At 39.3% G+C, this 16,397-nt stretch overlaps 1 protein-coding gene across 3 annotated transcripts in view; it reads left to right on the top strand.

Moving 5' to 3' along the window:
* Positions 1–16,397, top strand: part of LOC120419428 (homeobox protein 5) — a 65,472-nt gene that overhangs the window by 32,186 nt on the left and 16,889 nt on the right. Inside the window, exon 2 of one of the 3 annotated variants that reach the window (XM_039582118.2) lies at positions 258–308. The gene's annotated coding sequence lies outside the window, so the exon portion shown is untranslated. Of the gene's footprint in view, positions 1–257; positions 309–5,790; positions 6,880–16,397 lie in introns of those variants that run through there. The other 2 variants (XM_052709253.1, XM_039582111.1) reach the window with 2 other exon arrangements.

Below are 16,397 nucleotides of genomic sequence, written 5' to 3'. Positions count from 1 at the left end.
AGTTCACCGTACACAAACTGGTGGTCGGTTTTGATGTTTGTGTATTATCGTTTCGTTTGGGCGTGATTGTGCGTTTATTTGCTTAATATATTTATCACGCTGCCCAGGAATTAACTCATCAAACACGAACAATCGTTCGAGATGTGAGATTTCCATGTGATACAGGGGGGAAACGGAAATGTTTCACAATATTTAGACTTGTTGAATCGTTGAAATTCATTTTAAGAGATTAAACATTTATTTTATTTCATTTTCAGACAACGCAGGAAAAATTGATTTCCACAATTCGAGCATTGTTCAACAACAAGGTAAGAAACTTCCTGCACCTGTATCAAGTTTCCTCGTGACTGAACTCATTGCCAAACAAACTAATCCGGTCATATCTGGTAACGAAAAAAAAAAGGAAACACCTAGTACAAATACCATCTAACCCACCAGTTTCAGTATTGTGTACGTAATACCGAAGAAAATAAAACAATCCAACGCACCACCGAAAGGCGAGGTGCTGCTAAATTTGTTTAATCGGGGAAACGTTGGATTTTTATCTCAAGGTTAAAATTCGCGTCTATACGCGACGCCTTCGCGATTTCAGCACCGTCTTTCCCCCTGGCGTAATCACACCTTCACCCTCTCTAATAACCTGGCGCGGTCGGATTTTCTAAAATTGTGTGCGACAAGAATGCGAACGCGTGATACCATAAAACCGAAAAGTGAAATCGCAACGGATTTTGCACGGGGAAAGATTACTTTTTTCTGTTTGCTAGATTTGCCGTGAAATGTAATCGTCTCAAGACATTATTTTTTGTGAGTGACGTAATGTACGAATACAACACTTATTCGTAAGCAAATCATCAAAATCTGTCACCGGATTGTTGTTTTGAATTGTGTTTATGGACCCCAGGGATGGAATAATCGCAAAAAAAAAAATCAATTTCGCTTGCGAGCTTTCTTCACTCGCGAAAGAGAGAGGAGGCAAATCAAGCAAAAGAAAATCGCTCCCGAATTTCGCTAAGAAAATCATTCTGTTGATGTTTTTTTGTGAATTTCCTTGTCAGCACCGCTTAAAACTATTTGTTTCGCTTTGGTCATTTTTCGACGTGTGACGCTACACTTGCAAGTGTAGTAATTAAAAAGATGTTCCGCCGAATAGTCAAGGTGATGATTTGTTTTTAGATTCCTTTCACCGATTATTCGTGCGCGAGAGAGGAGAGCCATGTTCCCTTCGGATTTTTTCTCTTGATGAATGTTCAAAGATTTTCTTTTGATGATGATTCTTCCATCGCTGATGGGCCATTTTGTTTAGTTAGAAATAATGAGGAATTCAGTGGGAATTTCTATAATTGGTGAAGTTTAGTGATAGAATAGATAAGGTATGTGAAACACTAAAATTCTTCAAAAGTGTACACGGAGAAAAAAGTGTTCAAATCCCATGGTACGATTTTGAAAAACGTACCATGAAATTTGAACACTTTGTTCGTGGTTCCCATTTTCATGAACGCTTGTTCACGATTTTGGGAACTCTTTTTTCTCCGTGTATACTGAACAGCAGCCGCGGGAGCGTATTTAATAATGTATTTCAACGAAGTTTTGTTTGGCAGGAATCCTTGGTGAAAAGTATACTAAACTTTGTTTTGAAGTGAAATAGTGTTAAGAGTGTATGAAAATTTTACTTTATAACACAAAACTAACGAAAAGTAAAAGGGCACATTTGAACATTTTTTTTTGGTTTGGAGTGAACATTGTTATGTGCCCTTTTGTGTTTTAGATGTTTTCAATAGGAAATTGTTTGCTACCAATCTGACTCTTGGAGCACATGGGAGTGTACTAATGAATGGAATAGTGGAATAATCCCGAATGTTTACTTTTTGGTTTTGTGCCCTAATGAAATGTTTGGCTCGAAATTTGCATTGGCTTTATGTTTTGCACATTAAAATGCATAATAAATGCATTTTATTGTTGTGACACATTTTGTTTTACAAAAAATTCCGTCTCTCCTGCCGTAAAGCGGGGTGACATTGAGAGTGTGGTAAAGAAGTGTTCAAAGTACCTCAACAAGCAGTTTCCAACAAAAATGAGTTAACTATAATCATCGAATCATTGAAGGGTTATTTAAATTCATTCAAAGTGTCATGTATTTCTCAATGAAAATGAGTTCGAGTCGGAAATTGGATTGCATTTTCGAGTTCTTTGAACAATTCTAGAGTTTTTTTAAAGGTCCTATAAACATATGAAACACAATAGCTTATAGGACCCTTTTAATAAAAGAAAAAAAACTCTGGAATTTTACACTAAGAGCAATTAAAATTAGTTTCTTATTTATTTTTTTTTTGTGTTTTTCAAACTGAATTTAAACTATCAACAGATTTATAGGCAGTTCCAGAGGAACAAATTTCTTTGTTTGGAAAAATTATTCATGCCGAAAACTGGATTTGGTGGTAACAAACTTTTATATTTCATAAAAAACATCTCTTATGAATGTTGATCGAACATGAAACTTTTTTACTGATTTATTTTTAGGTTTATATAAACTTTCTTAAATGCAGTTGTGACCAATGAGTAATTTTCTACGTTTTCGCAAATCGACTTTTTCTTGTAGTTTTCGTGTTGCATGCATTTCCTGTGTTTAAAAAGTCATTTTGCATCATTTTTTGCCAGAAATTAAAAATATTGAAAATCAAAATTTCGAAAATTATTTTTAAAAATATGAAAAATGGAAAATAAATATTTTAATCGAAAGTGCTTTCCACATTTTTTGATAATGTTTGCCATGTTCAAGTTATTGGCAACCCCCGGGTTTTCTGTATTTATGAAAATAAGGAAAAATATTGTTTGTCTCTGCTGATCGGGCAGTCGTTTTCTCTTAATGTTATTTTTTTTTGAAAAATGCCTCTTTTTTCAATGCAAAAAATAAATGTTGCTAATTTTTCTACGCTTCTAAATAAAATATATTTTGGAATTTCAAAAATCTAATCCAGCAATGAAAATATCCAAAATAAGTAAAAAATAAACAGATTTTTCACAAAATTTCATTTCAGTTACCAGCATTTCCATTAAAAATGCATAAAAAATGCAATAAACTGAAATGTGTTTAACAAATACCTTAAAGGGCAACCATTTTCATTAAGTTTATGAACCACCAAATTTGGGTTTTGTGATTGTTGGAAAAAAATCTAAAATATTGGTGATGGTTGTCCTAGTGGACAGTAAATTAAAAAAAGGTATTTTTTTATAAAAGTTTTTCGATATAATTTTAATCAGTCATTCTTAACATAAATTGGATGAATCGTTACTAAAGTAGAAAAAATGGTAAATTGATTTGATTTTCAATTGTTTGAAATGTTGTCCTCGATTGTCTACATGGAGGAAGGGTGGTGAGTGTCCACGTTGATTATGGATGGCCCAAATGGTCAAACAATGTGTTTTCAAACCATTTTTTTAATTTTGTTTAATAGCATACATTTTTGTTGGAATGAAAACAAAACACATATTTATTTTTTTATTTTTTATGAGTCATAAATATATTGAACCCCTGATGGTTTGACACTGATTGGGGACCATTTTTGGAGTTTTTTTTTAAAGATAAAAAAAAAACAATATTTTTATTTTTGCCTTTTTGGGTGTTTTTGAAACCGCCTTAAGTCGGATTTTTTGTTTCATTATTTTAATTCTAGATATGTTAGTTTTGATAGCACACTTGACCTCCTTGTAATAAATAAAAGTCCGTCGCTTTCAGTTTTACTTTGTCAAACCATCGGGGTACAGACTAAAAGTGTCAAACAAAGAAGTGACCAACCAGGGGTCATCTCGATTGATAATATTTTGCTTCCGCATTCCGCATATTAAAAAGTAACCTCACATTTCCGATTTCCCAAGCAAACGTATCCGAAATTTGTATTGTCTGTTTCTCTCGGAGGTACATGCCGCGCGGAATTTTGTTTGACGTTTTTTAGGAGAGTCGAAAAAGTCTCAACAAATAGAATACAAAATTAAGCACCAACTCCGGCTTTTGAACATTTAGTGACTCCGAATCTACAGCTCTGCCTCGAACTTTTCATGTTACCGATGTATCGAGAACAAGTGGAAAAACTGAAAGAGGCTTGTTTGATTTTTAGTTCTCATTAAGCGATTAGTGAAGCTGTTGTAAAGTAGAGTTAACTCTACTTCCAACAGCAAATTTGGCTGCCAGCCAATGTATCAAAAGATTTGCTTTCAAAAACCAAACAGCCTGTACGAAAAGAAGAACTCTGTATCGATTTTACCTTCAGATACAGACGTTTCACGGCATTGTCATCAAAACTGCTAGAATGAGCTTACCAGGAGCAAAGTAAATTTTGATGTTTTCGACAGCGCCAGGGTTACATTGAAACATTCTGTCTTTCGATGTGTAAGTATAAGTTCTGGAGTTTTTTTCAACAGGTCCAATAAACCAAATTTTCAGTTTTTGCATTTTGGGTGTTTTTTAATACCCCTGACTCAAGGCAGTTGCAAAAACACCCAAAAGGCAAAATCTGGAAATTTGGTTTATTGGACCTTTAAAAAAACAAACAAACAAACAAAACTCCAAAATTCTTGTTTTGTGAAAGAAATAAGATGTGGCCTATTACAGGGCTTCCACCCAGTAATGCCCTTCCCGGTACCCATCCCATCCAAATTATCATCCTTCACAATATTGTCATGTAGTAGGCGCTGTGCTGTGCGTGTATATTTACTTTGTACGACAGTGAAAACAGAGACGCCAGCTCTCGGCTGTAGTCGGGGTACACACAGTACCTACCCAAAGTTGGTGCGTTCCGCATAATCTCATCAATCATCATCGCTTGCTCGCTTACTTGGATGGCGTTGATGTTGGTGGTATTTGGGAAATTTGTAACTGAGCTTTGAACCGATTAAATTTTGGGTGAGGTTTTCTGGTGTAACTTTTTCCTAACTCAAAGCAGACCGAACATTAAATTTCCTCTCTCTGGGGTGTGAATCAGCAGCAGCGCGTTCCGATGCAGGTGCAAACGCGAGAAGCACGCCTCTTTGGGTTGTTCGGTTACCGCTGAAGCAATGTCGTGCCCAGTTCGCGGTACAAGTGCTCCTCTTCCGTTATCTTTTATTGACTTTCGTTCTTTTTGTTTCTGACTTACACCGCTTCGGTTGGTTGGAGCTCCCCGCTTGATGAGGGTGAAAGCATGAAACCTTTTTTTTTTCTTTCTGGTGTATAAAAATTTCATACGCCGAGGAACTCACCGCTTCTTCGCACAGGAGCAAGCTCCAAGAAGAAGATCCCAGCAATCGTGTAACCATGGTAAACAAAACGTGGTTTGTTTACTTTCCGCCCAATCAAAGGCGCGCGCGCGCTGGTAGTGGTGGTGGCCGCGTCAAAGATAGTGAGCACATTTTTCGAGGTCAGTTGGAACACACCACACGTCTGGAGCAGTGTGGCACAGGTGTCGTGTCTGCGGTCGTCGTCACTCACAAACACGCCGGCATCTAGAAGCTCAGTAGGCGCCTCCACCGTTCGGAAGTGCATACGTGTACCACGGGCGAGTTTTGTTTACTTCCCGCGGACACACAGACGCGCGCGCGATTGTAAACAACTCGCGGTAGCTATAGCAACAGCTGATGCTCGCACTAAAACCAGCATCAGCTGTCTGACAGCCGCCGCCGGCGGCGGAACTCACACTCACACCACCGACGGAGCGCACCCGACCGATCGTTCTGCGCTAGTGTGCGTGCGGGATCGGGCCGTGAGTGACTTCGGGGGGCCTTCTCGGGGGTAAACATAAATTTTTCAATTCATTTCAGTTTGGGCCGTGCTCGGGAGTGCATCGGCACACGATACATATCCGCCGCCGCCGCGACCAGCAGCAGAAGCAATCAGTCTAGCGGGGAAGAAGACATACTAGAGACACGTTCCGCAAAAGCCCCTCTCACCCCCCTGCAATCGTTCTGCCGCGGTGAAGCCAGCTTAGCTCGGAAGAAGAAGAAGAAGAAGGGAGCAGCGTTGGAGTCGAGAAGGGAAACGGAGAGAGAGTGTGTGCGGGGATCAATATGTGAGAAAAAGAAACTGGCCTCCTGTGCAATATAGCGAAAGCGAGTCGGCTGAACGGGAAGAAACCAAGGAAGATTTAATGAGTTTCCGTTAAAGTTATTAGAAATTTTAAGTGTTACGCATCGTTACAGTTAAGTTTGATCCCGGAGAGGAGTGTGTGTGACGGCGACGCATCGTGGCGTGGCATTCGGAAGTTGACTGAAGCCAAAGCCGGGGGACCTAATCGTGTGAGGGTCGTGTTGGGTAACAGAAAAAAAACTTTGCAGGGGAGCGAGCGAGTCTGACACGTACACTTGTCACACTTGTCGGGTGGTCGAGTAGGAAAACTAGTCGAAGGTCGCTGCGGTTAGAAGGAACGCACATCGATCGGGAGTCGGAGCAGTCGAAGTTCCCGGAACTAGAGAGCCATATTCAGTTAATTGGAAAGCACCACGCTAAGGGAATACACAGTTCCAAAGTACGGGCTCGTTGAGTTTGCGTTACACTGTTTTCACTGTGGTGTGGCTAACCGACGCCATATACGACGACCGGGAAGCGCAGCGGAAGAAAACCAAGAAGCAACGACAACCACCAGCAAGTGTGTGTATCCGTTTCGATGTCTCTGTGGCTACTTCGATTTGGAGTGTGCGATACGGTTTCTTGTTTCTAATTGATTAAAATTGACAGTTGTTTTTATTGCATTGTTATACATGTTTGTTATACGACTTTTGTGTGTGTGTATTTGTGTGGCACTCTGGGCCTGTCGGTGTGACTAAGTCGTGATCGGAACTTGCCCACGAGGCGTGACTGCTAGAATATATCACACACGTTTTCACGGAGTCTGCTGGAAAATCACAGAAATGGTAATTATCCACACTAGTCATAGTTATAACCGCACATTTCGGTAAAGTGTTAGCAAACAAGTTCTCGAGACAAAAAAAAACGTGTTTTCCGAACTTCTACAAAAAAGTAACGCAATCGCGCTGGAGGAGGACGACTGAAAAAAGCTGAAACGTGGCACGTGTTTGCATTCAACTCACGGCAATATATTCATGAAGTTTATGTGTGCTCTATGCACACACACTGCACCGCAGCTAGTTATTAATTAGCAGCAAGTATCGAGAGAGAGAACGAAGCAAGTGTGACCTAGTTGGAGAACCACCCCGGCGATGTTCGGTGTCGTTTATGCAAATTTTGACACACTCTTGCAGCGCCGCTACCTACGTTATCAAAAGTGCAACCCTGCATAGACGCGAATTCTAGCAGTAATGTCCGACGAAAACTTCAACTGCATTAGCATTGACAGCGTTGAAGACGATGATGATGCAAACGCAAAACAAGCAACAAAGACACGTCATTCTGACGGTTTTTGCGAATTTTCTCAAACAAAAGATCCACTAGACTAGAAGTTGTGTGCGTGTCGTGTTTGTTTGTCACACCATCGGCGTCAAGTACGAGTGTCGAAGAAGTGACATGTGATGTAACAAGCTGAAGAACTCCAAGCCCAATGCTGCCATTTTCGGGCAGATAAAATTCCATTGAACCGCATCGGACCCAAACACACATGCTCAGCCCATTATCATGGCTCCGGCTAATGCCAAGTGTGTAAACAACACGGACTGAATCACGGCGTTTGTGGCCTCTCTTCTCCTTCTCCGTACGTGGTTTATGATGCCCATAAGCGAGTCCCGACAACCCAAGAACGGTAACAACAACGCCGAGCTGACGGATCATGATGATGCAAACTCCGCAGTGGCAATTGCTCAAGGGAACAACAACACAGCGAAGAATGCTTGGAAGCCACACCAATACAGCAAAGGCGGCGGCGCCGACTTCGTCGCCGCCAGATACATCTATTTACGTGTAGATTGTCAACAGAAGCAGCAGCACAGAGTTGTTTACGCCTTTTGCGTGTATCTCCGCTGCAGCTTCGACTCTATTTTCGGCTGTGTCGCGAGCTACACCAACGCAACGCGTTTGGATGTGTTGGTGAGCGCTAAGCGCGGCTGAGCTCCAGCTCCAGCTCGCTGTATTGGTGAGCGGGGCTCTCTCGTTTGTTGTTGTTGATTGGGTATCACATTTCACTATGGTGATAACAACAACGACGACGATAATAATCGACATTTCACTTTCCGGTTTTTTTTATTTCGTTCATGGAGAGTTCCACCACATTCGCCTCGTTTGGAGCGTCGGATGTGTGGTGGCGTGGAGGCGGAACCTGGACGCGCCGCATGGACGCCCTAATTTAATTTAAGCTAACAATTTATGAACGTGGCTAACCGCAGCCGAGCTCGCGGCGATGATGAAAACGTGGCTTGGTTTCGGGCGTGGATTAATCATAGGTGGCGGCGAATCGGTCCAACTCCAGGATTACAGAGCGTAGTAGGTCGGGCGGTATCTAATCGACGGCGTTTGCACAAAATGGCAGCGAACGGGTTTATCAAAGGCGCTTTTGGCGTTGCGTTGTTGGTGGTCGTGGACTTGACCAATGGCGACGGTGCAAACACGCACACACACACACGTACTAGCGGAAATTGCGACGTTTCTACGGCGAAGGATTTGCCAAGCCGCTGATGCAACTGTCATGTAAACACCAAAGGATAAGGCGACAATCAATACACGAAGATCTCGCGAGTGTTGACTCTGAAGCGATTACTCATGGTGGGATTCCGTCGCACAGCTGCAACGCTGGAAGTTCCAAATCGACAGGAAAGTCATAAGCCTTATCACAGCTAAAGGGCCTGTTCGACTCAATTGCTCTCGACCATACCGAGACGTCAAAAAGTCTTCAATCCCCGACCATTTGTCGCGTTTCCGTTCCGTTCACCCTGCCACAACTGTATTACCTGTGCAGTTGACCTGTATGTGCATATAAGGCCAAGTAAAGCTCCTCGAAAAGACGGCCATATAAAAAGTATGCAAACAAGCTTCCATAAAAGCGAGAGATTCCACGAGCGAAACGCGGAAAAAGGGGGGCGCCACCCCCCCCCCCCCTCTGGTCACATTGCAGCAGCTAAGCTCGCACTGCATGTGACGTGACATCATTGATTTTTGCCCCCGTAGCCGTGCCGCGCCGCTTAGGCCATTCCTGCACAAACACATCCAAGCAGGCTGCGGAGAAATTCTTCTCAAATTGCTAGGCCGCAACACGAGAAGCCGTGACATAACCTCAACGCGCAAACACGTTGTGTTTTTTTTGTCGAATTAGACCCGACTGGCAGCACTGCCGGTGACGACGCGCAAATGGATTGTTTATGGCCAACAGGTGCGGACAGGCGGGCGTTGGAATTCTCGCCGCCGAAACGCCCCCATGCCATCCCGGTTTAGCGTGCATCGTGACAGGTCGCCTTAGGGCATCTCCACCGCACAACTTCAAAATGGCGTCCGCTTAAGGGTGAGCAAGCTAGATTTTCTCACGTGGGACGACGACTCGAGCGGGATAAACAACCCGCGAACGCGACCGGCCGGCCGGCCGGGTTATGAATCAGCCCCCTCCCGGTGTCGGCGGAGCGAACTAAAAATAGACGCGGACGCGGGATGCCGAAATCCCGTGCGGCCGAGCTCACAGACGGCTGTGCGATGACGCTACGCTTGTGTGGTGGCGCTGGGTAACGGGTTGACGGATGGATGCTCCCGAAATACTCCCACCTTGTGCGGCGAGAAAGAGATTTTGGCGTCATTCGTGGCCAAAAGGGGTGCATTTGCGCTAGGGTGGAATTTGCAAAGTGGTTCACGTTAAGGCATTGCTGACAGGACTGTCGGTAGACGCCAACACGTCAAATTGGGCAACTTTTTGACAGTTGTGAAATCATTATTTCAGACGAGAATCTTCGAGGCGCTTAAAATTAAAGTTGTATCGGTGATATGCTGAATCCTTCGACAGATGACGCAAGATAAGCTTTCCAAAGATGACGTCACAGAGTTGAACATATGTCAAAGTTCACTAAGCTAGAACAAAGTGAGAAAACATGGTAAAAATTAGATACTGCCATTAACGCAAAGTAGAAAATATGCTGTCAAACTGACAGCGCCCTTCCCTATGAAAGCGACAGGGTGGTCACTGAACTCGGGAAATCGGGAAAAAAGACGAGAATTTGTGATTTGTTGTCAAAAAGTAAAGAAAAGCCTGGAATCCCCGAGTTTAATTTTGTTGATTCGCGATTTGCATCAATTGATTGAAAGCTTTATCATACAAACCTGCTGAAAATTTTTATTTTTGTTGTTTACTTTTAAGGCTGTTGGAAATATTTTTCACAGTTTATGTCACCCCCCCCCCCCCCTTCAAAAAAGGTCCAAAAAAGAGGACATTTTCTTCAAAAAACTTTGATATCTGGAGCAACATTTGAAAGGGGCGGTACGACATTGCTCTTACGGCCTTTCGTCCCATTTAAACGCGTGTAATGAAAGGCCGTAAGAGCAATGTCGTACCGCCCCTTTCAAATGTTGCTCTGGATATTTTAATGGAAATAGAAGTTTAACCAACTAAAAACAATTGAAATGCATTCTCCTGCGTTTAAAAATAATATTCAGCATGTCCAAATAGTTTTATTTTTCGGCGAAAAAAAACTACATCAATACTTGATATTTTGAAAACTAATAATAGCAAAACAATTGGGCAGGTGTAAAAATCATTTTAAAACACATTTTTCATTCAAATATTGATAATATGGCTTTTTCCTATCTCCTGACTTTGGGGGACATAAACTTCAAAAAATATTTGCAACGACCTTAAATGACGAAAATGTCCAAAAAATACCTGAAATTAAAAAAAAAAACACCAACTAATTGATGTATTTTTTCAGTTTGAAGATTTATAAGACGTAACCTAGCTTTTTTCTTTAAAAAAACACATTTGGTCCGCAAGTTCATATGAATTAAATCTATTAGAAAAAAAACTTGACTTGCAAATAAATTCCGTACGTTTTTAGTGCTCAATAAATAAATTTTGGAAATCTTTTTTGCAATTTGGAAATATTGTACGATCAGTACCTTGCTGGACTTGGTTGTTGGAAACGACCGTCGGCTCAACGACCGACGAAATAGGCGGCGGGCCAAATGCGGGCATAAAAATGTCAAAACCTCCCCCCCCCCTCACTTCGTCTCACCATCCAGCTGCGCTTTGTTTACAAACAAACGGAGCACGCGATCGGCCAGAATTAGGGGTGATCATTTGGATAAAAATGAAACTCTTTTCAATAAAAATAATATTTTTCCGACTGAATTAAAAAAAAACGCGAGCATGTTCAAACAATTATTCCTGATGTCGGAGAAGTGATTAAAAATCAAAATTTCAATCCATAATGTTTCTATAAATTGAACTTTTTCACTCCAATTGGGAACCCCTAGGGCCTAGGTCTATCCACGAACGTTTCCAATGACCGTAAGAAGATGCCAAACAATCCAGCTACCAGCTAAATCCACAATATAAAAAAATATTAAAATTGTAAATATGATAAAATAGATTGAAGACAAAATAGGCCATTACAAATGTGTTTAAAGAATAACTCTTCATTAAACTGGATTTTTTATAGAAATAAAATTTATGTGAAAACATTTGAACATTAGAAAATAAATAAATCAACATGGATTTTTAGAACGGAATATAAAATATACAACAATAAAAATGAAGCTTGACAAAAAATATCGCGTTGCCTCTTTGATATTTTGTTTTTTGAACGAATAAAGCTGTTCTCACGCGTTTATTGAAAAAAATAAAAAAAAAGCCATTGCAAACTTAATTTTATGTTTTTGTTCCCCCCTCTTCAAAAATTCCGTAAAAACTCTGGGAGAAAAACATTTTTTTGGGAAAAATCATTGAAAAAACTTTCGCAAAATTCTGTCCTAACTACTTCAAATAGAAATTATTTTTGTTTTTTTTAATCAAATACGTCAACTTGATTCTTTTTTGCAAATTCTGATTTTTGGGACCACCGATCGGAAAAAGACATAAAACCTAAAACATTTTTGGATTGATATTTTCCAAATTTTGGTTGTAGAATAACTGTATAATATATCAAGTATTTTGTGATATTTTCTCTTAAAAATTTTCAGTCAAGTTAAATTCAACTTTTTGTCATTTTATTTTCTTTTCCTATTCAAACATAAAATCTTATGTATTTTTTAGTTAATTTTTTTAATTTTAGATTTTTTAGTTTTTCTTTTGTTGAAATATCTTTTTTTTATCAATTTGTTGTTAAGTTTCTTTTTTTACTAAAATTGAAAATAGATTGTTTTTAAAATATTTTTTTAATAATGATTGGTGGTAGATGTTCACATTGTTATACACAGTTTTCGTAATCTTTTTTTGGGTGAGAAATCTCTATTATTTGAGGTTCTGGCAGAGTCGAAAATTCGAAAATGGGATTTGACTGGCCACCCTGCAATGTAAACAGTGCAGGCGTGTTGTCAAATGCCGTGACGACAAAATTTTACCATCTTCAGAAGCCAGTGCTCAGTATCTTTCCACAGTAATTGCCGCTGACAGGGTTGATATTCCGGGTCACACGGCGCTCGTAGTACTGCTGAACTCTCACACCACCGCGCGCTGTTCAGCACACTCCAACAAACACCATTTCAAGGTTAATAGCGTGTTCATAGCGCTGCTTTTAGCATAACATTCTAGTCGAGGGGTAGGACAGTGAGCGAAACTAAGCCTGATTTGACAGAAATGTCATATTATGACGTTTCTACGAATCGATCTCAAGTGAGCAACTTTGAGCAAGTCATGCTAATTAGGAGACATTCGAGACAACTTCAGTGTCCTACCCCTCGTTTCCGGTCTTTACCTTTTGCTCTTTGGCTGGCGATGACGGGGATGATCCCCCCTTCTCTTTTTTGTTGGCCCCATCCTATTCATATCCTCGACGGTGACGCCAACTGCGATGACACCTAAGGTGGGAGGGAGGGGTGTGTACTCGCTTGTGAGCATTTCTTTTTTGTTGTTTTTACTGTATGTGTACCACCCTCCCTCGAGAGACACACTCATGACTTCATTAGTAGGCGTTGCTTTTAGTGAAGCTGCTGCTGCTTTTTTTTCTGCTCCGTATATAGGTTAAGTCTTTCACCGGGTAGAACCTAACCTGAAAGCGGACGCTTCTTTCATGGGAAATCATTTTCAGAATTATGAAAAAAATCAAGTTTTTTTTTTCCAGAGCTCTAAAACGTTCTATTGACTGACGGGTGCAATTTTCCAACACACGCCATCAAGTCATCGTGCGGATTCGGGACTCGCAACTTTCTTGGGGCAGGTTTCACTCATCAAGAATTCAGTCCCTCCTCCCAAATACTTTTATTACTTCCCAGCACGCGAAACCGCTGCTGACCCCTTTCCGGTGCGCGGTTGTTTGTTGGGTGAAAAATAAACAAAATAATTTGGAGACGGGGGGGTTGGCCAAGATGGCGACGGGGCGTTTTGCTCGATTTTCTCTGTTGCATGTGTCAATCCCCTCCCAAATGTCAAACGCCCATGGCTTATTAGCCGAGCGCAGCGCAATTTGACGTTTGTTTGAGCCGTAAGGCGTTTCTTTGGTAACGCGCCCCAAGGGTCTTCAAAAGCTCGTAACCCCCTTGTGACATAACACGTGCGCCCTAAGTAGCCTCTGTGCTCTGTCATAAATATGTTACAAGCTTTTTAGTGCACTACTCCTCGCTGTTCTAGAGCGTGGTTGGTGGTGACAACATCGGCTCGCTTAAAGCCTGCTTTTCTTTGACCTTCTGTGGCGTTTCCATGGCGATTCCTGCTGGCAGCACTGCCGCGAATGCAAGTTTGGGTAACCGCCGTCGCCGCCGCAGTTGTTAGTCGTCGAGGATTAATGATGTGCTATTTATACGAACTTCCGTGGGGCAATGTGGACGGAGCTTCCCTTTCCCGCTCATTGTTTGGCTTATGTAATGTGTGTGTGGATGGAATTGACGACACACTAGAATATGGTGGACACAATGTCGTCGGAGAACTTGAAGGACTTCCCGAAACCTGGTTAGTGGTCAGCAAATTATGGAGGTCGATCGGCTCTGTCACCGCGCGCTGACCGAGTTATTGTGACACTGGCGATATTTTTAGGATGAGTCGTTATGAAATATTTATTTGTTTACTGGATGGACAATAGATTTTTGCTGGTTAGCATGCTGTCAGTTTTGAAAGTCGGTCCTTTGCAACTTGTCTTGGTGTTTTTTGTTATTCTTGCTGGTACTCTAGGTCAGCTCAGCTAGTTCAAATATTTTTTTTTGTTGAATTTGTACTGAAAAATTACTTCAAATACTAAAATTACTAAAAATAATAAAAATACAAAAAATATTAAAAATACTAAAAATTCAAAAAAAAACTAAAAATACTAAAAAAAACTAAAAAAAACTAAAAATACTAAATATACTAAAAATACTAAAAATACTAAAAATACTAAAAATACTAAAAATACTAAAAATACTAAAAATACTAAAAATACTAAAAATACTAAAAATACTAAAAATACTAAAAATACTAAAAATACTAAAAATACTAAAAATACTAAAAATATTAAAAATACTAAAAATACTAAAAATACTAAAAATACTAAAAATACTAAAAATACTAAAAATACTAAAAATACTAAAAATACTAAAAATACTAAAAATACTAAAAATACTAAAAATACTAAAAATACTAAAAATACTAAAAATACTAAAAATATAAAAAATACTAAAAATATTAAAAATATTAAAAATACTAAAAATACAAAAAAAAAACGTAAAATACTTAAAATACATAAAATACATGAAATACTTAAAATACATAAAAAACTTAAAATACTTAAAATACTCAAAATACTTAAACTACTCACAATACTTAAAATACTTAAAATACTTGAAATACTTTAAATACTTTAAATACTTTAAATACTTTAAATACTTAAAATACTTAAAATACTTAAAATACTTAAAATACTTAAAATACTTAAAATACTTAAAATACTTAAAATACTTAAAATACTTAAAATACTTAAAATACTTAAATTACTTAAAATACTTAAAATACTTAAAATACTTAAAATACTTAAAATACTTAAAATACTTAAAATACTTAAAATACTTAAAATACTTAAAATACTTAAAATACTTAAAATACTTAAAATACTTAAAATACCTAAAATACTTAAAATGCTTAAATAGTTAAAATACTTAAAATACTTAAAATACTTAAAATACTTAAAATACTTAAAATACTTAGAATACTTAAAATACTTAAAATACTTAAAATATTGTGGATTTAGCTTGTAACTGGATTTTCAGGCATCTTCTAACGGTCATTGGAAACGGTCGTGGGTAGACCTAGGGGTTCCCAGTTGGAGTGAAAAAAATTCAATTTGTAGGAAAATTATGGATTAAAATTTTGATTTTTTTTATCACTTCTCCGACATCAGGAATAATAGTTTGAACATGCTCGCAATTTTTTAATCCGGTTGGAAAAATATTATTTTTCTTGGAAAAAACTTTCATTTTTAATCACATGATCACCCCTAATTCTGGCTCGATGCCGCCATCCTGCGACCGCGTGCTCCGTTTGTTTGTCAACAAAGCTGCAGCTGGATGGTGAGACGAAGTGAGGGGAGAAGAGATTTTGACATTTTTATGCCCGCATCTGGCCCGCCGCCTATTTCGTCGGTCGTTGAGTCGCCGGTCGTTTCCAGCGACCGAGTCCAGCTAGGAACTGATCGTAAAATACTTAAAAACCTCAAAAAGTATGCTTAAAATACAAAAATACGAAAATGAACAAGCTGATTGATTGAAAAATTATAGTTTTTGAAGCGTAAATCAGACATCTTTTGGAGCGTTCTTTTATTACGTAACGCAAAATTGGGTACTAAAGCCCTATGTCAATTTGTATGTACAACGGTAAAAAACACGATTAAAAACCATTTCTGATCACTTTTTTTCATTTTAATGCAATTTTTTTTTTGACAGGACAACATTTTTTCGATGGATCAACTATGGTCCCCTTGGAACGAGCTGTCAAGTAGGAGCTTTTCTGTCAAGAAGGACCGTGACGTTATTTTTTCAAAATTGATTTAAAAATCCATTTTAAACTCTTTGTGGTCTGGCAACCTTGTCTCGAGATATGGCCCCTTAAGTGATATTGATGTACTTTTTTGAAGCCGGATCTCACTTAAATGTATGTAAACTATGTCCGGCTCCACTATCCGACCAAACGTTGGTTAGGTTATCAAAAGACCTTTCCAACGAGTCTAAAACATTGAAGATCTGGCTACCCTGTCTCGAGATATGGCCTCTTAAGTGATATTGATATACTTTTTTGAAGCCGGATCTCACTTAAATGTATGTAAACTATGTCCGGCTCCACTATCCGACCAAACGTTGGTTAGGTTATCAAAATACCTTTCCAACGAGT

Source organism: Culex pipiens, chromosome 3, assembly GCF_016801865.2.
Source record: "Culex pipiens pallens isolate TS chromosome 3, TS_CPP_V2, whole genome shotgun sequence".
Taxonomy (NCBI): domain Eukaryota; kingdom Metazoa; phylum Arthropoda; class Insecta; order Diptera; family Culicidae; genus Culex; species Culex pipiens.
Note: the sequence above shows the minus strand (reverse complement) of the source record. Positions and strands in the feature narration are given on the sequence as shown.